The sequence below is a fragment of the Pristiophorus japonicus genome, chromosome 9 (assembly GCF_044704955.1).
Source record: "Pristiophorus japonicus isolate sPriJap1 chromosome 9, sPriJap1.hap1, whole genome shotgun sequence".
Classification (NCBI taxonomy): Eukaryota; Metazoa; Chordata; class Chondrichthyes; family Pristiophoridae; genus Pristiophorus; species Pristiophorus japonicus.
Genome location: NC_091985.1, coordinates 32,201,813 through 32,212,550, shown reverse-complemented (window position 1 = coordinate 32,212,550; position 10,738 = coordinate 32,201,813). Strand labels below are relative to the sequence as shown.

Genomic DNA, 10,738 nt, shown 5'->3' with positions numbered 1-10,738 from the left:
GATTATCAATTAAGGCTGGCATTCAAATTCAGCTCTCCTAGTTATGTTTGTTTTTAAACTCAGATTTAACCCCGAATTAAAAGTGCTGGTAGGTAGCACCGACTGTAACGTCCATGTTCAAGGAGAAATTCATACTAGCTGATGTAACTATATGAGGGATGATTTCACGATCCCACTCTCCCAGTAGTGAAGCCGCACTCACAGGTAACGTAAGTTCGAGATGGGAATCCAATACTGTAGCCCCGATTCTCCAACTCTCTGTGTAGCATGGCATCGCTTCTCGGCCTTTTGGCTAAGATCATGCGTAACTGACCTGACAGGGGAGTAACCATGACCCCAACGTGGTTCTCCCTGGATCAGGAAGGTGATTCTCCTATGCTTTTTGGAAATAGGAGGTGGGTGGGGTGGATTGACCCATCAACCTCCACGGAGGTGTGTGGGGGGCCTGACCCATCCACCTCCATGGCACGAACCTGGTATTGCAGTACTTCCAGGAACGGTGCAGTGGCTCTAGGCCTTTTGGCTAAGAGCATTGGCGCAGAGTGATCCTTGATGTGTGCAAGGTGACCTCTGGTGTTTGTGATTTGACAAAGAATTGGAAAGTTTGGCAACGAATTTAAAAAAAAATGGCTTCTCATTGGGAGCACAGGATCATGGCATCACCTCAACCATGGTGCAAAATGCCAGCCCATCTGGACTAAACAAGCTGCAAGCTACAGTTCATTCTGTCGCAAAGTTCAAATAAGACTTATTTAGCTAACTGCACTTCAAAAAGTATTTCCTTGGCTCTAAAGCGCTTTGGGACACCCGGTGGTCGTGAAAGGCACTATATAAATGCAAGTCTTTCTTTTCCTTCTGATCTCAGCCACCAAGCAGCGGGAAGGAGTCGCCTGCAAAAATCGGGAATACACACTGAACGGGCGACCAGTCACCGTCAACTCTGTGTCCTCATCCAACGGACTGAAATATCTCAATTGTCAGAAATGGAACATGCATTAAGCAAGAAAAAGAAATAGAGCTATCTTTCCTTTGTGGACTGTAACAAACGCTCAAGGCATCCACTAATAAGAGATTGGAGATAGTCATACTGAGGTCAAGGACTATATGATGTCAAAATCTGTGCGGAAAGACACAGACAATAGATGATATTTGAATGACCGGCAGACAAGATGTTCAGAACAGCCAAAGCTACAAATGAATGCAAAACACTATGGCAACAGAAGGGAAGTTAAGTCCCTCATTTTGCTAGCTGAGATTTAAATGAATTGGCTGCTTTTCATAAGATTGAATAGAGTTATGTAATATCAACGCTGAGCTAAAATACCATTTTATCCTAATAGCCTTGGGGTTTTGTTCGCTTGAAGCTGAGGAGCCTCGCATCCAGAAGCATTTAATATTTCTTCAGGAATGCGTACTTTAACTTCACAATGAATAGTATTTAATGCACCACAAATCCGAAAATGTCAGGTATAGTATCTGCCACATCATGCATGTTGAAACATAGTTTAAAAAAAATTCCTCCTTATATTATGTTGCATGTGAGCTGATTTGTCTCCTTATATCTTCCCTCTACAGCTGTTTCCAGAGGGAGGACTGCAGCTGCCAGCAATCTCGTAACCATTATTATCTACCAGGCATTCCTAAAGATTGGGATGACAGAATGAATGAGTTGCATCTAAATCTTGCAAAAAGAAGCAGTACGCATCAGTGATGATGTTCTCGGAAGCCCAAAGAATCTGTGTATTCAACGGACCAAACCCCTATCGTGTTTAACTGAGGACTCCAATTCAGGCATAGAGCACGTATTCTACGTCTAGGATCAATTACACCCAAGGCCCTGGGGAACCCCGGCAATATGTTAAATATTTCGTTGCATTTGCTCTTGGTCTGCCTGGGCCACGGGGTAATAGATAGCATGACCTGCCTGATTGATCTATGCAGCAGTAACCTGACTAATACAATTACACACTGTAGGCTGGTTGATCTCAACCACAACACACGCGGAAAGGCAAAAAGAATCTGCAGCAGAGAGGCTGAACCAGCTGGTCAGATTCACTCTGAATGGCAAGACTTAAACTAATACTTGGCTCACTCTCCAAATCCACCTGCAATTCAGTCCAGAATTCTACACTCCAAACACATTTGTCTGAGAACAATTCTAAAAGATTTCCACATCTCTCCCTTAACGCCTACATACTTGTAGATTGACACAAAAGCATGCTGAAAATTGTATTAACATGTCACCATTATAATGGCAATTGATTTTAGTGTTTCTTCTCTCTTGAAACAATGACAAAGCAACTATTAAAGCAAAATTATTTGTTAAGAATTGCAATTATTTTTTTCTTCTGAGGTAATACAGACATCTGTTCTATGTATTCAATTTTTTTATTTCCTGTATTTTACGACATTACGAATTACAATTTGTTCTGCAAGTTATGTATGAAAATAAAGCAGGATTGGCAACCACTTGGAATTTAAAAAACAGAGAGAAGTCTTCACTGTAATTCCTTAAAGGACACAGCAAGCTGTCATTTATAACATATGAACTGCTAAACAAAATAAGGCCAAGGTCCATCTAGTTTCCCTTCTACTTCTTCTTCTTAGGCAGTCCCCCAGAGTCGAGGATGACTTGCTTCCACACTAAAATGAGTTCTAAGGTGACTGATGAGACCAATGCGGGATCTACAGTCTCGGCCACAGGTGTGGAAGGCAGTGGTTGGAGGGATGGGTGGGTGGGCTGCTTGATTTGTTGTACGCTCCTTCCGCTGTTTGCACTTGGCTTCCGCTGTGCTCCTGTCGAAGAGACTCAAAGTGCTCAGCGCCTTCTCAGATGCTTCTCCTCCACTTTGAGCGGCCTTGGGCCAGGGATTCTCAAGAGTCGGTGGAGAGGTTACATTTTTCAAAAAGGCTTTGCGGGTATCCTTGAAACGTTTTCTCTGCCTTCCTGGGGCTCACCTGCATGACGTAGGTCGGAGAAGAGCGCTTGTTTCGGGAGTCTAGTATTGGGCATGCAGACAATGTGGCCTGTTCATCGGAGCTGATCAAACATGGTCAATGCCTCGATGCTAGGGACGTTGGCTTGAGAGAGAACGCTGATGTTGGTGCAACTATCCTGCCAATGAATTTGCAGATGACGCTTGCGTTTGTGCACACTCGGAGTCTGAACTCCAAACCATCGTTGACACCTTCACTGAAGCGTACGAGAATTATAGCCTTACATTAAACATCAGTAAGACAAAGGTTCTCTACTAACATGCCCCCACCACACAGTACTGCTCCCCGATTATCAAAATCCATGTCAAGACCTTGGACAATTGGACCACTTTCCATACCTCGGGAGCCTATTCTCAAGAAGGACAGACATCGATGATGAAGTCCAACACCGCCTTCAGTGTGCCAGTGCAGTCTTTGGTCGCCTGAGGAAAAGAGTGTTCGAAGATCAGGATTTCAAACCCAGCACCAAGCTCATGGCTTACCCGCCCTCCTATATGTTTCAGAGACATGGACTATGTACAGTAGGCACCTCAAATCACTGGAGAAGTACCACCAATGCTGGCAAAACCTTGCTCTGTCAAGTTTGTGTGGTAGCTGGTGTGCAATGGCCACCCCACGGCATCTTCCACCCTTTTTAGATAAAGTTCGGGACCTGGGACATCAGGACCCTCATGGGCAACCCCAACAGCGACAGACCGGAACGTCGTACTGCTACCATCGTGGTAGTCACAGGGGAGCAGAGGGGAGGCAGCCCGGGAGCAAGGTGGAGACCACTTCAGGGAGCAGCGCGAGCTGGTGCAGGAGGGCGACGACTTGGAGAAGGGCAACTGGATTGGACATCACCAAAATCAAGGTCGCTGATTGGAGCGTGGGCAGGTACAGCAGGAGAGGCGACAAGCAGCAGAGGAGCGGTTAGGTCGGGGCGAAGGAGCGGCGAGAGATTGGAGAGCGACGTGATTGGAGCCCAGGAGAGGCGTGAGTTCGGGGCCCAGAAAAGGCGAGGGCCCAGGGGCAGCACGGGCCAGCCCACACTGAGATATGTGTGCACACTAGGTCCGTGCAGCAGAGCTGGTTTCCAGTCGTCTTGATTAATCCTTGCCACTGGACCAAGACCTAGCTCTGCCAAGCCCGTGTGGTGGCTGGTGTGCAACGGTCGCCACACGTTAAAAAAATCCATCTTCCACCTTCAATACGTAGTTCGGGACCTGGAATGTCAGGTTCGGCATTGAAACACCTGTGAAGTCATCCCTTTTAGGTATGGAAGCAAGTCATCCTTGATGCGAGAGACCACCTAAGAAGAAGAAGTCACAGGATACAACGATAATGGACCTGTTGATTAATCAGAGCGATCAATCTCTATCAATGAGTCTACACCAGACCCAGACCCGAGGTGAGGAAAACCCCCACCTCTTCCTCCCAAGCAAACTATACTTACAATAAGCCATATATCCCAAAATATTATTTTGTGAAAGAAATCTATCTAATTTGCTTTCGAATAAATCAATACAAACTGCTTCCACCATCACCCTAGGGAGCCTGTTCCATAGATTAACCACTCACTGACTGAAATAATGGCCTTGATTTTAACCCCATCCCACACCCCCCACCCCCCCACTCCCAAGCCAAGCAACGGGCAGGAAAAGGTTGGGTGAGGGGTTAAAAACCTCAAAACTGCTGTTGGCGCCACAAAGTGATTCTAATGCCCGTGGGGTGGGGGGGTCTCACGCTGTCTGTTGTCCGACAACTGCATCATGACATGGAAGAGCCCCGGGTATGCTTTACAACTTTGCCTGTCTTCAAACTCCTTGTGGGCCAGGAGGAGCTGGAGTGTGCTAATAGCTTCACTGGAAAAAGATTGCCTCCAAGTAGAGGAAGAATATGAGAACTACTGCCCCCCCAGGCTGTGTTGACCTCCTGGGGAGGTCTCTTCCGCTCATGGAAAGTGAAAAGAACCTCCCTGCATGGGAGAAACTTGCATGCAGCCATGCCCCTCTGTGCAGTGCTTGTTGGTGATTGAAGCACCTCAATGCTGTAGAACACTGACAGCACAACTGTCAAACTAAATAAAGGAAACCGGCTGATGATGTATCATCAAATGACCTGCATCCTTTTAATTGGCCAGGAACCTTGCTGGGCGAGCTTGACAAGTCGAATCAACGTAAAATCACTTCTACAGATCTTGCTGGAGCCAGCAGCGTGTTCAGAACCCACTACCGATGTCACCTGCCTCGCTCCTGCCTCCATAGGCGAAATCTTAGCCAAATTAACAGGTGCTACCACATATCACCCGCAGCCCCACCCCACGCAACCCCCCCGCACCCTCCCCCCACCCTTGCACCTCCATCCGAACACACAGCAGACCATTGGCTTCCCCAAGAAAATATCGTGAGGCGATCTCCAGGATAGTCACCACTTCTGCTCCTTCAACTGGAGACTTACTTAGAAGCAGCATGAAGGAGTCTACAGCACGTTAATTCATATAGCACAAGAGTAAAATTCCCATTGAATGTTTTACTGCACGCGCTGTTACACAAATAAAAACAAAGCACTTCACCTTACTCTGGAAGTCAGTACTTCAATTAATGCACTCATCGGAAAGGCAAATAAGTGGATTAGAGCCAATTCTGCAGTGCCGGTACAAGGTCTGCCAGGATTGCGTCATGCAGGTCATTACGTTCCTTGGTAAGGATGAGAGCAGGGCTCAGCAATCACAACAAACCCATCTCGTTAACAGCGCTGTCCTACGCTCCCTGCACCGTTTCCTGGAGCACAGGAAACATGCTAAGTGGGGGAGGGGGAATGCCTCACACATCTTTCGCACGTTGACAAAATGCACATAAAGGGATGGATTTTCAGCTTTTTGCGTTTTCATCCATTTCCGGGCGCAACTCGCGGCGGAGCAAAAAATTTAGCGCCGGGTTAACTGTAGTGCCAGAGCTCGCAACTCTTGCTGAATGAAAGTTCATGAGGAGCGTTAGCGTTAACTCTGGCATTGCACCACACACTTTGTGCGCCGGAGCCGAAAGTTCCGGCGCTGAAAAAAATAGACCGTTCTGCGCAAGCGCAAATTGTTTTTTTTTCCTTCCCCGCTCCTGGTCTGGTCTCCAGTTGCAAACGCTAATGCAAAACGTGGCTGTGTGCATGCACAGAACAACCGGGGCTGAATCAGCCATTTTACGTTTGGATTTTGATCATGGAGGACGAAGATTCCAGACAGTGTGCCAGGCTATTCAGACACGAGGCTAATGAAGCTTTAGTGGGGGCTGTGGAAAGAAGATGGCAGGAATTGCATTTTCGGGGTGGGTCTCGACCACTGCCATCGATACTTAAAAGGATTTTGAGGGAAGTCGCTGAGGAGGTCTCTGCCTCAGACAGTGTGGTCAGAACTAGCACACAGTGCCGAAAGAAGTTTAATGATCTGACAAGGGTGATCAGAGTGAGTACAATTTTAATTCATGCTCCCCTTCATTACTTCAATTAATAATCTGACGCACTATTTGTTCTCATGCTGTTGGTGCCTTTCAGCACTCTGTGGGTTTCCTCCTAAAATGCATGACACATAGGTAGGCTTAGTTCAGCATCTGAGCCATGAACGATCTTTACACATTATTAAGATTGCTTTCTGAGATCTCATAACAATGCTCCCCACTTCGATGTTTTCCTGATGAACCACGTGCAACTTCCAAGGCCATTAAACACTGGATTACATTCACACAGTATGCTCTCTGTACCATAAGAGCAGATGGACCCACTTGCAACCATTCCCATTTTCATCTTTGCAGGCAGAGAAGTCACACAATCGCCGGGAGCAGGTACGGACAGGCGGCGGTCCGCCTCAGACACTGCCACTCACCAACATTAAGGACAGAGTGGCAGGCCTCATCAGCGTCACTGGTCGGGCTGCTGCCACTGGGGGCGCTGACCCCCCGTTCGGATGCTGAGGGAAAGTCCTGCACACTCCCTGGGATAGGTTGGGGCAATGTCCTGTAGTGCCTCGGGACTAGATATAATGGAGTAGCGGTGGTCCTTCTGTTGAGCCTGTGCTATGTAACCTTCCTCAGGTCACCCTGCCCCCTCCCCTGCTGCTAACCACTCGTCTGTTGCTTTCTACTTCCAGATGACCAGCCACAGACGCTGCATCCCTCAAGGGACCACTCCACGTCAGGCCATCATCTGGAGGAGGAGGAACAGGAGGATACGGATGAGCCAACTCCGGCGCAGCAGCAATCTACCACCGGCACTCAGCTCCTCTGGGGAAGCGTAATGTTCGCGGGATTCGAGGAATCCGAGGCTCCTGGGACAAGTGGCGTTCAGCAATGCAGTTCTGGGGTCGAGTCCCGTATGCCATCTCTCCGGAGAGTAAGTCAGCAAAGTCGGCCTGCTGACAGACAGGCAGACGTGGAACTGGACATGGTGGGAATGTCCAGGGAGAGCACCCAGGTCAGCCGTCAGCTCCTTGATGTCTTGGGGAGGATTCCCGCGAGCATCGACAATCTGAAAGCGAGCATTATGGAGTTAGGATCGCAGATTGTCAGTGTGAGCTGTGATTTCAGCGAGGCCATCAATGCCCACACGAGGCTGGTGGCCTCCAGCAGTGACAGTGGAGTCCCGGAGAGAATGGCACGAGCGCCCTTGCAGAATATGGCACATCACAGGCACAAGCTCTGCTTCAGCTTGGGCAGGTGATACAGTCCATGCCTGCCGCCATACTCACTGCGGTCCCCAGTGTCACACCCAAACCACCTGTGACTGGTGATGCCGATGAAGAGGCTAGCCAGTCAGAAGCCGGGCCTTCCACACCACGAGCTGTTCCAGTGCATTCCCAGACGGCGTCTTCATTGTCTCTTCCCCCAACACAGCAGGGCTCTGGGAACCTTGCTGCACGGCATCTTGGTGCCACTTTGAGTAGGAGCAGCAGGCAAGGGAAGGTGATAAGGGGAAGGGGGGCAAAAGACAGTGGGCAAAAATTGTTATGTAATGATGTGTGTATCGTCCCAGTACCGTAAATGTAATGTAAGCACTATGCCACACCACAGAGGGCACTGTGGTGGGAAACCTGGTAGTACCTGCAACAAGGGCTATATAAGGCTGACCACCACACTTGAGAGGCACTCTGGAGCTGAACAATAAAGGACGAAGGTTACAGCAGTTAGACTTACACCAGACCGTGTGGAGTCAGTGATTTGTGTGCTACATACACCACATTGGCGACGAGGAAGCGGACGAACTCCAAGCAACCATGGCTACTCTGGGCTCGCTAAAGGATTTTACGGTGGGCAATGATTGGGAGGCCTTTACGGAAAGGCTCGAGTACTACTTCACAGCAAACGACCTGACGGAGGACACATACGCAATGAGAGAGAAGCGTAAGGCGATATTGCTCTCCAGTTGTGGAGATGAGGTTTACTGTCTCGCCAAGGATTTGCTGGCACCTGGGAGCGCTAGGGACAAGTCATACGAGGAGCTGACTGAACTCATTCGTGACCAGTTGAAACCGAAGGAGAGCATCCTCACGGCCAGATACAAATTTTACTGTCACTGCAGACCTGAGGGCCAGGATGTCACCAAATATGCTGCGGACCTCAGGAGACTCGCGGCGCCGTGTGATTTTGGGGCACACCTTGACGAGGCTTTGCGGGACGTTTTCGTTATGGGGATTGGCCATGAGGGCCTCCTTCACAAGCTGCTGGCCATGGAACCCACAGTCACTCTGACAAAGGCCATCATCATCAGCCGGGCATATATGACCTCGACTTGCAGCACCAAGCAAATAATCCACACAGTCTCGAACCCGGCAGGCACTGTCCACAGGATAGCGCCCATCACGGACAAAACTGCAGAACGTGGCTCTGCCCGGGGCAGAGAGCACGGACCTCAGGATCCTGGAGCTCAGAGTCCGCTGAGGGGGGCCAATCAAGCAGCACCATGCTGGCGTTGTGGAGGAAGCCATGGGGCTCACTGGTGCAGGTTTGCGGAGTACACGTGCAATACCTGCCACGTTAAGGCCACCTTCAGCGTATGTGTAAAAGAAATCGGACTCACCATGTGGCTGAGGGGATGGGGGATGATCCACTGTTCAGCGAGGAGCAGGCAGAAGATGATGAGGTGTTGGGACTGTATACGTGCACCGACGATTCGCCCCCAGTGATAAGGGAAGTAAAAATCAATGGAGTCCCAGTGAGTATGGAAGTGGACACGGGCTCGGGTCCGTCGTTGATGAGTCGGAGAACTTTTGATAAACTGTGGATTAACCCAGCTGCACGACCCAAGCTGGTCCCGGTCACGGCGAAGCTGCGTACCTACACCAGGGAACTGATATCTGTTCTTGGCAGAGTGGATGTGCAGGTATCCCACGGGGACGAGACACACGCTTTACCTCTGTGGGTCGTTGCAGGCGATGGGCCGACACTCCTCGGCCGGAGGTGGATGGGGAAGGTCCGTGGGAGCTGGGAAGACTTCACCACTCCACAGGCTGCTGCTCCCCAGGGTGCTGCCGTGCCCCAGGTCCCCAGAGAGCAGCGCCGACCGAGCTGGAACTGCAGCCTCAATCCACCCACAGGCAAGCCCCAGGCCCGGTCCTCACACAGAGATCCTGCAGCCTCAGCCCCCACAGGCAAGCCCCAGGCCCGGACCTCACACAGAGACCCTGCAGCCCCAGCCCCCACAGGCAAGCAGCCCTGCACAGAGGGGCCTAGTGGGAGGGAGGGGGAGTGAGCCGGCGGGGTGCGAGGGATCCAGGATGGCCGGCAGTTCGGAAGAGCCCCACCGAGGAGTTGTTAGTGTCGGGTGGTGGCAGCAGCTGGAGGTCGGCGGCCACGGAGGCCGCGGGGGACGCGGCAAGTGTAGCCGCTGGAGAGGCCACGACGGCCGCAGGAGAAGCGGCAAGTCAGGTGGCAGCGGAGGCTGCGACGGCGGAGGGCATCCGGAGCGGCGGAGAAGAAGATGGCGGCGGCATCGTGTCGGAGCAGCAGAGCATCAAAGATGGCGGCGCCCAAGGAGAAGCCTCGTGGAATCCTCCTGCATCAAAGATGGCGCCTTAAAAAGGAAATGCACCCGGGAGTCTTAAAAGGGCCTTACCAAGAGGTGGTCCCCACAAAGGACTTCTGTAAGGCAGAGCGAGTCTAAAATGAGCTATGTTAATGTGAAATAGTGAATTTATAATAAGAATTACTTTTTTATGCTGAATGGCCACTGTATTTGTGTAAAATAATGGATGAAGTACAATTAATGATAACGGCTAACAAGGAAATCAAGGATCCGTTACCAGTCAATAATCAGTTAATGTACCAGATAATATGTACCATACTAACGCACTGTCTATGCCCACCTGCCTTTTGTTGGACAAGTGTGATGTTTTGTAATGATGTGTGTATCGTTGTCCTGCGTTCTGGTGGCGGGGGAGGGGAAGGTGATGTTATGTAATGATGTGTATCGTCCCAGTACCGTAAATGTAATGTAAGTACTATGCCACACCACAGAGGGTGCTGTGGTGGGAAACCTGGTAGTACCTGCAACAAGGGCTATATAAGGCTGACCACCACACCTGAGAGGCACTCTGGAGCTGAACAATAAAGGACGAAGGTCACAGCAGTTAGATTTACACCAGACCGTGTGGAGTCAGTGATTTGTGTGCTACATACACCACATTAATAGTGGGGCAGGATATGATGTTGCTGCATCATGTTGATGCTGGATGCATCGTATGTTTTATGTTGCAAGTATTACTATGTTACAGTACACC

At 50.0% G+C, this 10,738-nt stretch overlaps 1 pseudogene; it reads left to right on the top strand.

Annotated features, from left to right (window-relative positions):
* Positions 1-272: 272 nt before the first annotated feature.
* On the top strand, positions 273-510 carry LOC139274278 (U2 spliceosomal RNA; annotated as a pseudogene).
* The last annotated feature ends 10,228 nt before the right edge of the window (positions 511-10,738 follow it).